We start from the raw sequence: 18,775 nt of genomic DNA on the forward strand, positions 1-18,775 counted from the left end.
GATACACCGTACATCTGTTTTAATTATTATGGAAAAGGGCACAGTGGCCAGAAGAAAAGAATGTCCATGTGAAAAATATAGATTAAAACGCCTCTCTTTCTGGAATGCCAGTGCCGGTCCTGCTTTGAGGATAAGATTTCCTTCCCAGGTGGCAAGGCCACACCAACTGGCTGTATATGTACTGATCAATGTGGGATGATTTTTCTTGGAAATCTGGAAGATATGTATGGGTTTCCCTGGTGGCTCAGATGGTAAAGAATCTGCCTGCAGTGTGGGTGACCTGGGTTCTATCCCTGCATTGGGAAGATCCCCTGGAGGAGGGCATGGCAACCCACTCCAGTATTCTCACCTGGAGAATCCCCATGGACAGAGGAGCCTGGTGGGCTATGGTCCACGGGGTCACAAAGAGTCGGACACAACCAAGTGCCTAAGCACCGCACAGACATGTATCCCTAAGATGGTTTGTTTTTGTTTGTTTGTTTGTTTTCTTTGTTTTTGTTTTGCTTGTCTGAGCTGAGTCTTCTTTGTTACACAAGGGCTTTCTTTAGTTGTGGTGACTGGGGTGGGGGCTACTCTCTAGTTGCAGTGGTCAGGCTTCTCATTGCAGTGACTTCTCTTGTTTCAGAGTATGGGCTTTAGGGCACATGGGCTCAGTAATTTGGCTCACAGGCTTACTTGCCCTGCTGCATGTGGGATCTTCTTGGACCAGGGATTGAACCTGTGTCCCCTGCACTAGCGGGCAGATTCTTAACCACTGGCCCACCAGAGAAGTCCCATTTAATGTTCTTTGTTCTAAGAAGATACAAAACTGTGCTGGAAACCATGTTTTTCTGGAGCAGCATCTCAAGAGTTCTCTGGGAAACTGACTTCTGGGCTAGTCTGTAGTTGGGCTCAAATAACACTCTTTAGGGATTGTTCATTGATTATTTTCATTGACACTGTCCTACCACAGGTGGAATCTTTGCAGCTTCCACTCTAGCGTGTCTGGAGGAATCCCATCATGTGATATGATTTCTGTCTACCCTGAGCCACACACCCACTTCCTATTTCAAACAAGGCCAGAACACAGTTAAAAAAAGAACAAAGGTGAAACAAAAAGAGATTACAACATTATCCAAGTCCCTGGTTCTAGACATTTGGAAAGGCTGTTAAAATCCCTGTCTCAGGCTCTTGTTTCTTATATTCTGCTTGGGGAAAAGGGGGTAAGTAAGTGGGTTCTGTTACCTGCAGCCTATACACGGCCTCTCCCTAAGGAGAGTTGCTACCTTTCATGAAGAAAGTTGGGCCTGTCTACAAGTCTGCAGCCATTGAGTATGGAGACCAGATTCCCCCAAGAAAGGGAGAGTCATCTTCTAGCTAAAGGACAGGCATTTAACCCGCAGTTAGAAGCCCCTCAATAAGATACAGGGAAACAAACGTCACAACCTCTTATAGTACCTCCTCATTTATCATGAAACGATGTTCTCAATTGCAACCTTCTGGAAATGTATGTCCACCAAATATAAACTGACAGATTGCTGGCATGAGCTGGGCTGAATGTGCATCTAAGCACAGAAATATATTTCCACAGAAACTGAGTTTGTAATATTGATCTTCTCCTCATTGGTACATATATACAATGGAATATTATTCAGTCATTAAAAAGAATGAAATAATGCCTTTAGCATGAGCTTCCCTGGAAGCTCAGCTGGTAAAGAATCTGCCTGCAATGCCGGAGACCCTGGTTAAATTCCTGGGTCGGGAAAATCCGCTGAAGAAGGAATAGGCTACCCACTTCAGTATTCTTGGGTTTCCCTGGTGGCTCGGCTGGTAAAGAAACCATCTGCAATGCGGGAGACCTGGGCTCAATCCCTGGGTTGGGAAGATCCCCCGGAGGAGGGAAAGGCTACCCACTCCAGTATTCTGGCCTGGAGAATTCCATGAACTGTACCGTCCATGGGGTCGCAAAGAGTCTGACACAACTGAGCAACTTTCACTAATGCCATTAGCACCAACACGGATGAACCTAGAGAGTGTCATACTGACACTGTCTGAGGTAAGTCAGACAGAGAAGGTGAAATATCATATGAAGTCCCTTAAATGAGACATCTAAAAAGAAATGATACAAATGAACTTACAAAACAGAAACAGACTCACAGACTTAGAAAACGAACTTATGGTTGCCAGAGGGACAGGAGAGGTTAGAGGCTTTTGGAAGGTCATGTACACACTGCTATATTTGAAATGGATAACCAACAAGACCTATTGTATAGCACGAGAAACTGTGCTCATTGTTATGTGCCAGCCTGGATGGGAGGGAGGTTTGGGGGAGAATGGATACGTGTATATATATGGCTGGGCCCCTTTGCTCTTCACTTGAAAGTACCACAACAGTGTTAATTGGCTATGCTGCTGCTGCTAAGTCAGGTCAGTCAGTCATGTCCGACTCTGTGCGACCCCATAGATGGCAGCCCACCAGGCTCCCCCGTCCCTGGGATTCTCCAGGCAAGTACACTGGAGTGGGTTGCCATTTCCCTCTCCAATGCATGAAAGTGAGAAGTGAAAGTGAAGTCACTCAGTTGTGTCCAACTCTTAGCGACCCCATGGACTGTAGCCCACCAGGCTCCCCCATCCATGGGATTTTCCAGGCAAGAGTACTGGAGTGGGGTGCCATTGCCTTCTCCGTTAATTGGCTATATCCCAATACAAAATTGTTTTTGGTGTTAAAAAAGTTAAAATTAAAAAAGTTTTAAATAATAAAAACCTGTTTTGATTTTTTAAAATATACTGTTCTTTTCCTTGAAGTGTGTTGTAAATCATCTGGTCTTTGCTCGTTCATTGTCCTTCCCCAGGAAAGAGATAATTATGTGAGCTGGACCCCTCCCTGTGCTGCCCTAACTCTGCCGGCCAGTTCCTCCTCAGTCAGAGGTCACAGACTCTTAGTCTTCTCTCCACAGGAAGCTTAATCATTTGTATACTATAGCTAAAAAAAAAGAATTCGTAAACCGAAAAAATCTTTGGCAGCCGTCTTCCTAGGACAAGATATGACTGCTCCTGGAGAGCTGCCATGATTTCTAACAATGTCTGTAACAATGAGGCCAGAGCAAAGCAAAGGAAGCCAGGATTCGTTTACCCAGGCCCTGAGAAAACCCTGAGAAAGAGAAATGCTTTGCCCTCATTCACATCGGAAACTGCTCAATTTTTCTACGAAAATTTTTATACAGTAGCCAATTTTCTGGCTAGAAGAATATGAATTACAGTTTCAAAAGAAACTGGCCCTCTGTTTGCTATGAATAATCGCTCCAATTATTCCAGATGCTGACTAGAAAACGGCATTCCGTACAGAACATAGCTCCAACTGTTTTCTTTTTAAGAATGAAAAAGATTTCTAACTCACAGCTTTCTAAAATTTGACAGACGACTCACATGTAAAATTCACCCTTTTAGAGTGCAGTTCAGCAGTTTTGGGACTATTCACAAAATTGTTCAAAGTTGTAGCTATGTGCTAGATGTCAGTTCCTCTCCACATGAGTACAACATAGATAAAAGAAGATAAACCAGAAACTAAAGAGACTGGTTACCTACAGCGGATGGGTAGGAAAAGAAGGTGGGAGGAGGATGGGAATAGGACAGCAGAGATGAAGAGGGAGTAACCGTTTTCTGAGTAACCACATCAAAGTGGACAGGAAAGAAAAGAAATAACCTAAGTAACTTTGGAAAACAGTACTTTGACCTGACCCTGTAAAGGTAAAAACAAAAGAACTGTACACAACTGTAGTCTAGTTGGTACATTGGCTGCTCACAGAAGTATGGGTTAGCAATTCTGAAAGCATCCTGTGTACATACTAGGAGTGAACAAATAAGTAAATAAATACATTGTAGAAAACGGGAGCTCACTTTTTCATTGTCTGAAAAATAACTTAAAATAAGACAAGGAGGAAAGCTAGAATTAAACCTCATGGAATTGGATTAGAATTAGAAGTATCAGTATGAAGTCATGGTTTTGATTGATAGTGATGGATGTACGTACATGTATACATATTCACTCATGTGTATAAGTAAATATACATATGTCTCTTCTCTTTACTAAAGGACCCTAAAAGCAATGAGAATCCAACAGCCATGAGCTTGCCTAAAACAGATCTTTTTGAAATACCATTCTCCGGTGAAAGAACCTAGGGCTCCTTGAAGAAGAGGTTAATTCCGCATAGATACTCTTCAAACAAGTCAAAGTCATGAAAAGCAAGGGAAAGCTGGGGCACTTCTCCAGTTAGTCAACCCAACAGTTGAGACGTTTGCTACAGAGTTTGCTGTATGTGGCTCTGTCAAACAAGACTAGGTTATTGAGCTTGTCACGAACTCTGCCTTCAGACCACTTCTTCTTCTTGGTCTGGCCCCTGGATTTGTTCACTGGGTCTTTCTTGGCCGACTTTCCAGCATCTTTCTTCTTGTTGTCATCCTTGAGGGGCACAGTGAAGCTGAAAGAGCAGACGCTACCTCTGCCACCTTGCTAAGATGTTGGTCAAAAAGGCTAGTCTTCTAATTTTAGAGGTAAGGAAACCAAAGTTTACATTCTGAGTTGACTTCCAGAGGCCTCACAGCTATCAAGGTGCACAACCAGGATTTTATTCCGCATTAGCTCAGCTACAAACTGTTATGCCCGATGTCCGAATCCCCGGGCGGGAACAAAGAAGGCCTCCAAGACAATGCAACTCGCAAGAAGGGAAGTTTATTACTGACTCGAGCCAGGACTCTCTGCCGCAACCAACGCAGTGGTGCGGGTCAGAGAGCCCCGAGCCCAAGCTGTTACACAAATTTATAGGGTGAGAAGCGGATTGGTTACACGTTTGCAAAGCAATTTCATTGGTCAAAACTTTCCTGCGCGCGGGAATTTCCTGGGGGTTTCTGCCCCATTCCTAATTTCCTAATTGGCAAACAGCAGTCAGTATTAAGTGAAAGCTAATTGGTCCTAATTGGCAAACATTGGTCAGTGTTAAGCGAAAGCTAATTGGTTGTATCCAGGTGGCCTGATAATCTTACCAAGTAGGAAGGCCTGCTCTCGCCTCACACAAATGATGGTTCCTTTTACTACATCACATCCAACTTCCATATAATTTTTTTTTACACTTGAACTTCTTCTTTTTGAAATAACTTCATAACATTTTGATGTCTGATTCATAATTTAAGTCTTTCAGAAATGAGAGTGGCCAGTCTTTTCATTCCCTCTGAGGTTGTATGGAATGGCAGATCTTTCTCTCTAGAGCAGACTGTAAGGGGAGGGATGCGGTGTAGACCTCAGCAGACAAAGACTAGAGTCCCGTGTCAGCCAGTTCCTAGCTGCCACCTTCTAGCCACTTAACATTGCTGTGACTCAGTTTCCTTGCGAGTTAAATGGAGGTGACAATCATACCTACCCCACAGAATTGTGTGTGTTTGTTCAGCCGCTCAGCCATGTCCAACTCTTTGAGACCCCATGGATGGTAGCCCACCAGGGTCCTCTGTTTATGGGATTCTCCAGGCGAGAATACCGGAGTGGGCTGCCATTTCCTCCTCCGGGGGTTCTTCCCAAGCCAGGGATTGAACCCACATCTCCTACATCTCCTGCATTGCAGGTTGATTCTTCACCACTGAGCTGCCACACAATTTTACATACAAAATTGTGAGGAAAATTCAATAAATCAACACATGAAAAGCATTTAGAGGACCTCCCTGGTGGTCCAGTGGCCAAGACTCTGTGCTCTCAATGCCGGGGACCCAGGTTTGATCCCTAATCAGGGAACTAGATCCACATGCTGCAACTGAAAGTTCATATGTGTCAGCTACAAGTTGTCATTTGCCATCTGCCTCTGCAGGAATTCCTTGTGGCTCAGCTGGTAAAGAATCCGCCTGCAATGTGGGAGACCTGGGTGCGATCCCTGGGTTGGGAAGATGCCCTAGAGAAGGGAAAGGCTACCCACTCCAGTATTCTGGCCTAGAGAATTCCATGGGCAGTATAGTCCATGGGGTCACAAAGAGTCAGACACGACTGAGCGACTTTCACTTCACTTCACTTCACTTCTGCAGGAACTGATTTCTATGCTGCAGCAGCTCTTGACCTTCCACACACCCTGAAGGGAATTCAGGAATGGGGCACTCTGTGTTTTGAGAAAACTGGCAGAACAGGTCTTCAGAGAGTTAAATATTTTCAGGAACAGATTTTCTGAGCCCAATCCTTGCATCTCCTAATCTCTAGAAAAGCACTAAATCCCTTCATGGGGACATCAGCTCCTTGTGACTTGCAGAAAACTTTTGCAAATGTAAGTGCCTGATTGCATGAACTCCCCCTTCACCAAAGTCACATACATACCGACCGTCCCTCCTGTCACTTTGGAACAGTTTCTCAGCACTATCTGAGGTGCTGTCTCCTGGGCCGTGGTCCTCATTTTGCCCCAAAGAAAACTTAAATAACAACTCTCATGTTGTGCATCTTTTTAAGTTGACACATATCACAACTAAAGATCCCACATGTGACAGCAAAGACCCAATGCAGCCAAATCCAAAATAAATAAATACTTAATTAAAAAAAAAAAAAGCATTTAGTACAGTGCCTGAAGTATTCCCACATGGCTCAGTGGTAAAGAATCCGCCTGCCAATGCAGGAGACACAGTTTTGATCCCTGGGTGGGGAAGACCCCCTGGAGGAGGAAATGGCAATCCACTCCTATATTCTTGCCTGGAGAATCCCATAAACAGAAGAGCCTGGTGGACTACAGTTCATGGGGTTGTGAAGAGTCAGACATGACTTAGCAACTAAATAACAACAACAAGGGAAAACAAATGAGTCCAAAGAGGCAGAAGAAAAAACTCAGTGTCTGATTAGATACAGAATTCCCAATAGCTTGTTTTCTCTTAACACTACCTAAGCTCCCCAGTTTAAAAATGGCAATAAATACATACCAAATCTTATTTATTGAGTTAAAGGATAAAATTTAAAAATCGCTAAGTTTTGCCAGGCAGGTAAAATCAATCAAATTATATAATGAATCAAATCTGTTTTCACCTTAAAAAGATATATGAGTGTACTTGATAAAAGGTAGGAGAAGGAACACATTTTTTTTAAAAAAATAGTTTCAGTTTCAAGGAAAAAGAAACATACTTTGAAAATTATTCTGCCTGGATTTCATTGGCCAGTAAAAAACCGCTGAATATGTACTTTGACTAAAACAAACTGCAGTTGAATACACTTCTTTCCTGCGTCTTTCACTTCTAGTGAGATTCTCTAAGCCACAAGACACAGCTGCCCAGACCAATTTCTTAACTGTAAGTACTTTGAAATGAAGCATTTCTTTAAAACTTATCTCAGCACTTAAAAAAGAAAGTTCTCTTTAAAAGTATTTGATTTCCTTGTTTCTATTTCTCAAATATAGAGAAATGTTTTTATTTGAGGTTCAGCAGAAGGACCAATGTTTTCTTGTCTAATTGTTTTAATTGTAGTAAATTGATTCATATTTAATGTGTGCCAAGCATGTGTGAGATGCCACACTTTTCATAAGGTAGTCTTGAATTATCAGATACTGCTTTCAGCAGGAAACATACATTAGGCATTGTGTCTATACCTGGGTCATGAATTTCACTGTTTATTTCATACATAGGTATGTTTACTTGCGCTGGTCTAATGTCTTTGTATTTTGTAAATATTTTGCTTGGTTTTTGAAACTTGGGTTTTGAAACTATTCTGCTTGAAAACAGAAGATGGAATTTTGTAGATTTAGCTAAATCATGAGAATAATGAACGAACGAGAATAAATCCTGAGAATCCTTGAATGTGAAGTTTTGGTAAGAAAGTAAGGAAAACACTCTAGAATTCCTCAAACTTAAATTCTAGTGCTTTATTTATATGTGTAAAGAAAGAGACCATTTCTCACTATACATTTGTGAGCTCTCAAGATGAGAAGTTACGAGATGAAAATGCTTTCATCAAAATAAAAAAAAAATTTAACATCAATAAACACCAGAAAGAAGAGGAAAATTGAAGCTATATATTGTTTAATATTAATGCAATTAGTGTAGTATATTAATACTATTAGAAAGATAAGGGGCTATCCTTTTCAAGATAAGGGGCTGTTCTTAGAAAGATGACGTGTTCCAAGGCTGGAAAAACAGGTATAAGATTAATTGTGACTACTAATGGGTGAAATGAGGATGTTTAAATGGTGAACCAAATTCTGCAAGGTTTCTGGCCATTGAGGTCATCCCATGAAAGGAGTCTTCTGAAGAAAGGAGTCCCAGTCTCTCTTCCAAGCCTCTCCACCAAGATCCTCATTTCAATTTCTCCTGCCTCCATTCTACCTTTTTTCCTGAGTGGCCTCCGTCAACTCTTTCATCACTCACTCTGCCCTGTGGGATCAAAGTTGGCAAGAAATGCAACAACCATGTAGTCACTCAGCGATGGGCAGAGTTGCTGACCATGGAGAGGGAACTACAGACTCTCTTGAACCCCCGCTAAATCAAAGACAGACACTTCACACATTGGGCACCCAGTAGTGTTTGCTAAAGTGGGTTTGATCTGCAGTTATTCTTGGTTTTTGTTTTCGGCTCTCCTGGGTCTTCACTGCAGCACATGGGCTCTTCCTCATGGTGTGGAGCATAGACTCGTGTGTGGAGTGCAAGGGCTCAGTAGTTGCAGAGCACGTGCTTCTTTAGTTGTGGCCCACACACTTATTTTGCCCCGCGGCATGTGGGATCCTAGTTCCTTGACCAGGGATCAAACACGGGTGACTTGCATTGGAAGGCGGATTCCTAACCATCAGACCACCAGGGAAGCCCTGTATTGGCAGTTATTCTTTTTATTTTTTAAATTTTTATTTATTTATGGCTGGGCTGGGTCTTTATTGCTGCACAGGTTTTCTCTAGTTGCGGCAAGCAGGGGCTACCCTCTAGTCGTGGTACACGAGCTTCTCATTCCAGTGGCTTCTCTTGAAGAGTTCGAGGGTGCACGGGCTTCCATAGTTGCTACATGGTCTTAGCTGCCCCTTGGCATGTGGAATCTTCCTGGACCAGGGATCAAACCCGGTCCCCTATACTGATAGGTAGATGCTTAACCACTGGACCACCAGGGAAGTTCTTAACAGAAGAGAAATAAAAAGCCCAGAGGGAAAAAAAAAAAAGCCCAGAGATGTGGGTTACAAAGTGTCCGTGGTAAAGTCACTGATGCCCCATTCTCCTGAGATGCATGGGCACGCAGCCCAGGGCTGAGCGGGGCTAGTTCAGCCTGTGCTCCTTGACCAGATGGAGGCCCTAACATGACTGCATCTGCCTGGAGAAGAGGAAGGCATTTTTTTTCGGATTCTCACCAAGGTGGGTCTATGCAGAAGGGCTACATTACTCTACATGACTGCACCCTACGGCAGATGGGGCAGCAGGCCTGGGGGTTCTCAGTCAGATTCCTGGACCCCAGCCCAGCCCACATAAATCACAGTCTCTGGAGACAGTGTCCAGGAATCTACATCGTGAACAACCTCTCCAAGCGGCTTTTACACACTGAGGCATTGAAGACCACTGAACAGAGGAGATAGGCTTATAGACAAGGTCCCAGAAATTCTTAGAAACATTGCCAGTCACTAAAGTGATTTTGGGGAAGTTGTCTTTTGTTATCTTGCCCTCAACTCCTCCTGTTGATCTTTAACCTTGAGGGGTTACAGTTAAACATTGTCAGGGACTTAATGGCTGAAGCAACGAGATTTGCAGTTGTTTGGATGTTTTGTGTTTTTCTTTTATATTTTATTGGCAACCTAAAGGATCCCTGGAGTTGTGAAATGCTATTGAAGCCTCAGAGAAGTAAGTGTGTTTGTTTTCTCTCCCCCTTGATGACTATCAGAGAGTCGAGTAAGTAAGAACTTGAGTAAGTTCTTGAGTAAGAACTCTCATGTGAGAAGATGCAAGATCTTTTTCAGAATAAGCTACATTGGTCAAAAAAGAAGTCTGGGATGCTGGTTCTTACTGCAGTTTGTGCTGAGCCAGACTGGATGGAGCAAGCTTCCCCAAGGCTATAGGAAACCTTCCCGAGAAATGAAATTTGAAACCTCCTGGGGCCCCCATTCTCTGCTTGGTTCTCTGTGCTGAAGTCCACAGGCGCACTGGGGGCCCCACCATGTTTCATATTCAAGAGAGGAAGTCAAAAAAAGTGAAAGAAACAGAAACCAACCAAAGCTTTGACTTTGGGACTAAAAACTGTTTAGGCCCCTACACTGAGGAGGTAAACTTTCGAACAAACTAACTGGCGGAAAGCACACAGCTGCTGGCTACAAAATATTCAGATTACCCTTGGTGGACTTCAAAAGCACTCAGAGGATGCTCCGGTCTCTGCTTTCAGGGTTAGCAGCAGCCAATCTGAATACACAAATACATAAATTATATACTGAGTGAAGGCAGTCGAGGAAAGGAAAGGATGGCTAGATAACTGCAGGCAAGTCTTTATTCTGAAATCTCCAGAAAATTATAATGAAATATTCATATAATTATATTAAAAATCACAGCATAAGTTTTCCCCAAGGCTCAGTGGTAAAGAATCCACCTGCAAAGCAGGAGACACAGGAAACGCAGGTTCAGTCCCTGGGTCGGGAAGATCCCTTGCAGGAGAAAATGGCAACCCACTCCAGTATTCTTGCCTGGAAAATTCCATGGACAGAGGAGCCTGGTGGGCTGCAGTCCACAGGGTCACAAAGAGTCAGACACGACTGAGCATGAATCAGTCAAACAAACAAACAAACATATTTTTCCTGAGAGAGAGATCATGGGAAGCATATCAATTCATTCATTCATTCTTGAATTTCGTGAAATTCATGAATGCCAGCTGTTTTCAGGCATTAGCTAGGGTCTAAGGAGAAAAACATTCAGACAGCTATAGGATAATCGGTGCAAACCTATACACTATTTTTGGCCACTGCATTTTCTTTTTGTTTCCAAAATGGGTATTTCTTGCTTTGATTATAAAAGGAATAATTGCTAATTGTAAAATAAAGCTTTTTTCAGACAATGTACAAAATTATAAAGGTAGTTAAAAATATCTATCAGCCAGCAACCTAGTGATAACCACACTCTCTGCTCGGTTCTCCGCTCTAAAGAGAGGAAATGTGCAACATTTTGTATAGCCTTTCCTGGTTGTTTTGTTTTGATATTTGAGGATAAAAGGGAAAGGCCAAAGAAAATTCAAACATACTTTTTTTTAAAGCAAGCATTTCCTGCAATGCCCCTTCTTCCCAAGGCCCCACATACAGAAAGCCATCACTCAAAATGATGGTTTCTGTCATGTGAGTACTGAGGTTTGGAATGTGGGCTGCCAGGCAGTCTAAGGAGTTCTGGAAAGAATTGCCACTGCTTAAGTGGTTTCCAGGGATGAGCGCTAGGCTGTGTCTGATGCACTCCAGTTGTAGCCAGATGACACGTTGAGAGACTAGTACCAGGTGTGTTAATGGGCACCTACTGTGTGCCAGCCCCTCCACTGAGCTCTGGACATACCTTAGCGAACAAAGCCCACATATTCCCTGCCCTGGTAGAGCTTACATGCAGGATTGGGAGCTTCCTTTTCCTAAAATCAAGACAATTATTGTTTAAAAAAAAAAAAAAGGTGTGCAACAGAAATGGCATGACTACAATTTGTTTACTTTCTTTGTCATGAATCCACAGAAGGAATTTGTTTTGAAAGTTGTGGTTGCTTCTTGTTATTAAAAAAAAAAAATAGACACGTGGCAGGAAGTAGCATCTGAGGCCAGCCTGCGTGTGCGCGCTAAGTCGCTTCAGTCATGTATGACTCTTTGCCACCCCACGGGCCACAGCCTGCCTGGCTCCTCTGTCCATGGGATTCTCCAGGCAAGAATACTGGAGTGGGTTGCCATGCCCTCCTCCAGGGGATCTTCCTTTCCTAGGGATCAAATCTGGGTCTCCTGTATTGGCAGGCAGGTTCTTTACCAAAGTCATGCCACCTGGGAAGCCCGCTTAAGGGGTGCTAAAGTCAGCAGGGCCAGGAGTAGGGTGCTGGTGATGATATTTCTGTCTATTTCCTGATCAGAAGAGAGCTGATCAGTCCACTCATCTGATGAAAACTTTTAAAAATGTATTATAAATGCCAGGTGAGGCTGGGTGGCTCCTGCGGACAGAGCGACAGGGGGCCATGAGGGAGTGGGGCCCCAATCTCTTTCTCCGGGACAGGGACCAGCCCGGGTCCTGGCCTTGATACCCTCCCCCGCGGCCCCGAAGGTGCAGCCGCCTGGAGCCAGCCTGGCCCTGATCGCCTCTGACCCTGCGCTCCGGCTCCCCGTTGGCTGCCCCCGGGGCAAAAAGGTCAAGGTCGCGCCCCAGCAGAGGAGAAAGGCGCGTGCACAACCCACATCCTGGAGCGCGAATGTGGGTGCCTTGTGAACACCGCACGCCGCGGGCACTCTCCATCCTGAAAGGCGGGCAGTCACCCAGGGGAGAAGCCCACCTCGCCCTCCCTCCCCGCGGAGACCACACCTCCCCCGGGCCCTGGAAATGCAGGCGAGCGAGTTCTCAGCCCTAAAGGGCAAACCCGAGGCTGTTGACGGGCAGTGATGGTTTGATGACTTGGTTCAGCCTAACGCGGACCTTACCCCTCGGCACACACTCTGTCCTGCCCTTGTCCCGGCCCCCCTTGACCCTCCTCCCTGCAAGGGAGCCAGAGCCCAGGCAGAGAGGCAAGTTCCCATCTTCCCTCGCCTGATGAACCTACCCTTGAAGACAGACACCTCCTCCCTACACAAAGAGACCCACAAATAACACACGCCCACTACCACCACCACCCCTCCCTGCTTTTCATTCACTTGCTAGAACCTTCTTTCGCATTGTTTGCTAAGAGATCCACAGTGGTTAGCGTCTCCGTTTTATTGTAAAAGAGCAGTAAAAAGTCATTATGGGGGGGGAAAAAGTCATTATGGCACATTGGAAAAAAATCAAAACCAAAATAAAAAGCCACCTTAATGTATATAAAAAATACAAACCTGATAAATTTTAAATAAGCTTCACCTATCCCTGGGTTGGGAAGATCCCCTGGAGAAGGAAATGGCAACCCACTCCAGTATTCATGCCTGGAAAATCCCATGGACCGAGGAGCCTGGTGGGCTACAGTCCATGGGGTCGCGAAGAATTGGACACGACTGAGCGACTTCACTATTCTGAGTGCATTTTATAGTGCTTTATACGAAAAAAAGAAATTCTTTAGGATGGTTCCTAAGAATTATAAGGGGGAAAAGCAACCAGAGTTCAGAAATATTACAGCTATATTTACACCGTATACTACTAGGATTTGGGAATATATATATATTTTTACAGCTTTTGTGATAGATTGCTTTTGTATTTTTTGCTCTAAGTCCTATGGGGGCTTTCCTTTTTCCATCTTCTCTTTCATGTTCTGTTTTTTACTTTTTGGAAATAATTCTAGACTTATGAAAAGTACTGCAAAGTAACACATAGAAAGACAAGCAATAACAAATGTTGGCCACAATGACAGAAACTGCAAACAAAACCCAACCATTTTGGAAAATAGTTTGAAGTGGTTGGAAATGCTGAACATGGCTTTGATGGTATAGTGGTGAGCATAGCTATTTTCCAAACTACTAAACATAAGCTAGCATTTTGACCCAGCCGTTCTACTTCCAGATAAAGCCCAAGAGAAATGAAAATACATGTCCCCACAAAAACCTGTGTGGTAGGCAGATAGTAATAGGAGCATCATTCATAGTAATAAAAAAGTAGAAACAACCTCAATATCCATTCACCGATGAATGGATAAACACAAAATGGTCTATCCACATAACGGAATATTATACAGCAGTTTAGAAAAAGTACTAACCCATGTTGTGACAAGACTGAACCTTGCAAACTTTATGCTAACTAAAGGACATCAGTCACAAAAGATCATATATTCTCTGATTCCATTTATATGAAATGACCAGAATAAGCAAAGCAATAGAGACAAAAAGCACATTAGATGTCGTTTGGAGGTGGAGGAGGCAAGAGGAAAGGAGGAGCGACTGTTGGTGGATGTGGGTTTTCTTTAGAGGGTGTGTGTAATATTTCACAATTAGATTATGATGGTGGTTATGCAACTATAAACAGGCCAAAATCACTGAACTATATCCATTTTGAATGAGTGAATTCGATAGCATGTAAAATGATCAGTCCAGTGGTTAAGAAGACTCTGCATTTCCACTGTGGTGGGGATGGGGGTGACAGAGTGTGCAAGTTCAGTCCCTGGTGGGGGAACTAGGATCCCGCATGCTCCACAGGGCAGCCCCCCCCCCCCCCAGAAAATACCACTGGCTACTCTATTGTATGTAAAATGAGTGTAAAATATATCTCAATAAAATATTTTTAAAATAATGCACAGAGTCCCCATACAGCCCTCACCTGGCTTTCCCAGTTAATATTTTACAAACCATAGTATAAATATCGAAACCAGGAAACTGATGTTGGCAAACTACTATCAACTAATTAACCTATGGACCTATCTTATCCAAGTGTTATCAGTTGTCCCACTTACATCCTGAGAAAGAGAAAGCAGCTCCTGCCACCTTGGAACTTGAGTGCTTGGGCTAGACCTCGGTCACCTGTGAGCTGGCCTGGCACTCACACCAGGGTTTTGGGCTTCTGGGAGGGGGGCGGGTTTTAGAGATATAATTGACATATAACATTATATTAGTTTCACATTTACAACATAATGATTTGACGTGTATATGCTGTGAAATGATGATCACAGTAAATCATTAACATCTATCACCACACAGGTACAAGTTTTTTTCTTGAGATGAGAACTTTTAAGATTTATTCTCTTAGAAGCTTTGAAATACATGATACATGTTAGTAATGATAGTCACCATGCTGTGTATCACTCCCAAGACTTACTTATTTTACAACTGCAAATTTATACTGCTAGATAGTATAGGTTGTTGCTTCACCCATTTCACCCACACCCAACCCTTACCTCTGACAACCCCCAACTTGCTCTCCATATACATAGTTTTATTTTAGATTCCACATATAAGCGAGATCATACTGTGTGTGTCTTGCTCTATCTGACTTATTTCACTTGCTGTAATGATAGCTCAGTTGGTAAAAAATCCACCTCCAATGCAGGAGACCTGGGTTTGATCCCTGAGTTGGGAAGATCCCCTGAAGAAGTGAAAGGCTACCCACTCCAGTATTCTGGCCTGGAGAATTCCATGAATTTTATAGTCCGTAGGGTCGCAAAGAGTCGGACATGACTGAGCGACTTTCACTTAATACCTTTAAGGTCTATCCATATTGTCCTTCCCTCCCATGGACAGAGCCTGGTGGACTATAATCCATGGGATCGTGAAGAGCTGAACACTACTGAGCAACCAAACAACAAATAACAACATACACATACATTTCTGTATGTGTGTGTATGTGTGTGTAAAGCTATTGTTTGTTGCCTCGGTGGCTTCCTAAGTGCTTGTCTTGAACTTTGGCAGTTACTGCCCATTTCTAACTTCATGGGCATGCTAAGTCGCTTCAGTCATGTCCAACTCTGTGTGACCCCGTGGACTGTAGCCTGCCAGGCTCTTCTGTCCTTGGGATTCTCCAGGCAAGAATACTGGAGTGGGTTTCCATGCCCTCCTTCAGGGGCTCTTCCCAACCCAGGGATTGAACCCACGTCTCTTATGTCTCCTGTGTTGGCAGGCATGTTCTTTATCACTGGGTCACCTGGGAAGCCCCCTTTTTGTATAACTATAATCATTTAAAAGTTTAGAAAAATATATGTTTGTATACCACACTCACCAGTGGAAAGGGAAATACCTAGAACTATTTCTGATGGTAGAAATGTCTAACAGGTATGAACATTTAGAAGGACATTTTAAAGCTTCTTCTGTCTAAAAAATAAAATAAAAATAAACTCACTTTATCCTCATCCAAAAACACTGAGTATTCTTCACATGAGAGTGTTGCTAGGACTCAGGGGACAATTTATAATGCTCAATCTGGCTAATTTACAATTAGCTCCACTGGATCATAGAAAAAGTAAGAAAGTTCCAGAAAAACATCTACTTCTGCTTTATTGATTACACCAAAGCCTTTGACTGTGTGGATCACAACAATATTAACGAGATGGGAATACCAGACCACCTTACCTGCCTCCTGAGGAACCTATATGCAGGTCAGGAAGCAAGAGTTAGAACCAGACATGGAACAATGGACTGGTTCCAAACTGGGAAAGGAATATGTCAGGGCTGAATACTGTCACTCTACTTATTTAACTTATATGCAGAGTATATCATGCAAAATGCCAGGCTGGATAAAGCACAAGCTGGAATCAAGATTGCCGGGAGAAATATCAATAACCTCAGATATGCAGATGACACCACCTTTATGGCAGAAAGCAAAGAAGAACTAAAGAGCCTCTTGATGAAAGTGAAAGAGGAGAGTGAAAAAGCTGGCTTAAAACTCAACATTCAAAAACCTAAGATCATGGCATCTGGTCCCATCACTTCATGGCAAATAGATGGGGAAACAATACAAACAGAGACAGACTTTCTCTTCTTGTGCTTCAAAATCACTGCAAGCAGTGACTGCAGACTTGAAATTAAAAGATGCTTGCTTCTTGGAAGAAAAGCTATGACCAACCTAGACAGCATATTAAAAAGCAGAGACATTACTTTGCAGACAAAGTTCCATCTAGTCAAAGTTGTAGCTTTTCCAGTAGTAATGTATGAATGTAAGAGTTGGACCATAAGGAAAGCTGAGCACCGAAGAATTGATGCTTCTGAACTGTGGTGAAGACTCTTGAGAGTCCTTTGGACTGCAAGGAGATCAAATCAGTCAATCCTAAAGGAAATCAATCCTGAATATTCATTGGAAAGACTGATGCTGAAGCTGAAACTCCAATACTTTGGCCACCTGATACGAAGAGCTGACTCATTGAAAAAGACCCTGATGCTGGGAAAGACTGAAGGTGGGAGAAGGGGATGACAGAGGATGTGATGGTTGGATGGCATCACCAACTTGATGGACATGAGTTTGAGCAAGCTCCAGGAGTTGGTGATGGACAGAGAAGCTTGGCATTCTGTAGTCCATAGGGTCACAAAGAATCAGACACAATTGAACTGACGGTGAAGCCTGGGCAGATTTAGGCATGTTTGAATCATTGCTGATACACTTTCCCTTGTATGGATAAATAGCCACGATGTTGCCCTTTGTCATATACTGCTCTCCTTTTTTTGTTTATGGGCACTACTCAACTATCCAACTCACCCAGCCATGACTGAGCAATGAAATCTAGAAAAGAAACCAGTCAACTCAAGAAATAGAAAAAGTATAAAGTAATATAGAACAACTGAGGTAATTTGCTTGTTTTTGAAACTGCCCTATGAGGAAAACAATACAAGAAAGCAAATAGTATAATCATATTGCCTGAGTATCCAGAAGCACTGTATTTTCAATTTTAGTGTTTTTCTTTCATCCGATTCTGAAGTGGAAATGTATTACATCTCAGCATCTAACACACTGTGAGTGAGTTAAGCATATAATAAGTACTTAATTCAAGAAGACAATGAAAAGTACCTTCTATGAGCCTAACGCTGAATGTGATGCTAAAGGAATAAATGGGAAGAGAGGGTTCCAGTTCTCAAGGAGATTACAGCAAACCAATGACAATGCCACAATGCAGTCAGTGCTCTGAAGGAGCAGGCTCTTTAGCTGAGAGCAAAGGGAGGAACAGGGCCTGTGGAGTGAGCCAGAGAAGGGTTTGAAATTTCACAATTTACTTAGTCTCAGCACCTCCATTTCCTCATCAACTCAGTAAAGGTAATAGTTCATACTTAGCAGGGCTGTTGTAACGTTAAGTGGACAGTGTGAGTCTAGTACAGTGCCCGATATAGGGTGGCATCTCAGTAAATATTAACTGATACTTTTGCCAAGAATTATTTTTGGAAATGACCAAAAGAAATTTCCTTGCTGCATTTTTGTACATTTTAGCCACTCCCCTTTATATGAGTCTGATTTTTTTTAATTGTTCATTCAATTCATCCTTGGACTTTATCTTATTTAATACTCTCAATCCATAAGATGGATAGGTCAGAAGCCACTTCCATTTCACAGATTAGTAGGAGGAAATTTAAATGACTAAGCTGATCAATGACTAGTCCAAGATCACACAGTTTAGAAAAACAGAATCTGAGCAAAGAAATTTTCACTCCCAGGTATTCCCTGGTAGCTCAGCTGGTAAAGAATCTTCCTGCAATGCAGGAGACCCTGGTTCAATTCCTGGGTTGGGAACATCCCCTGGAGAAGGGAGAAGCTACCCACTCTAGTACTCTGGCCTGGAGAATTCCAAGGACTGAAAAGCCTAGCAGGCTACGGTCCATGGGGTCGCAAAGAGCCAGACATGACTGAGTGACTAAGCATGCACAGCATATTCTCACTCCAAATCAAATGAGGACTTTCCTGGCAGTCCAATGGTTAGGACTTTGCCTTCCAGTGCAGGGGGTGCAAGAGAGATCACTGGTTGGGGGGCTAAGATCCCATATGCCTGGTGAACAGAAACCAAAACATAATACAGAAACAATACTGTAACAAATTCAATAAAGACTTTTAAAAACAGTTCACATCAAAAAAAATTTTTTTTAATCAAATCAATGTTCCATTACCCCACACTGCCTCTCAGGATGGAGAGAAATTGGGACAAACCTAACAAAATGTACTTCATAATAAGCTTTGCTTGGGCACACTATCTTTGCTTGCCCCCTAACAAGTCTTCAGGTAAATTTCAAGTGAAGGATCAACTTGG

At 43.0% G+C, this 18,775-nt stretch overlaps 1 protein-coding gene across 1 annotated transcript in view; it reads left to right on the forward strand.

Moving 5' to 3' along the window:
* Positions 1 to 7,136: 7,136 nt before the first annotated feature.
* The window catches only part of LOC133058745 (placenta-specific gene 8 protein), a 31,155-nt gene continuing 19,516 nt past the window's right edge, over positions 7,137 to 18,775 (forward strand). Inside the window, exon 1 of the mRNA XM_061145650.1 lies at positions 7,137 to 7,278. The gene's annotated coding sequence lies outside the window, so the exon portion shown is untranslated. The remainder of the gene's footprint in view (positions 7,279 to 18,775) is intronic.

The sequence above is a fragment of the Dama dama genome, chromosome 6 (genome assembly GCF_033118175.1).
Source record: "Dama dama isolate Ldn47 chromosome 6, ASM3311817v1, whole genome shotgun sequence".
Taxonomy (NCBI): domain Eukaryota; kingdom Metazoa; phylum Chordata; class Mammalia; order Artiodactyla; family Cervidae; genus Dama; species Dama dama.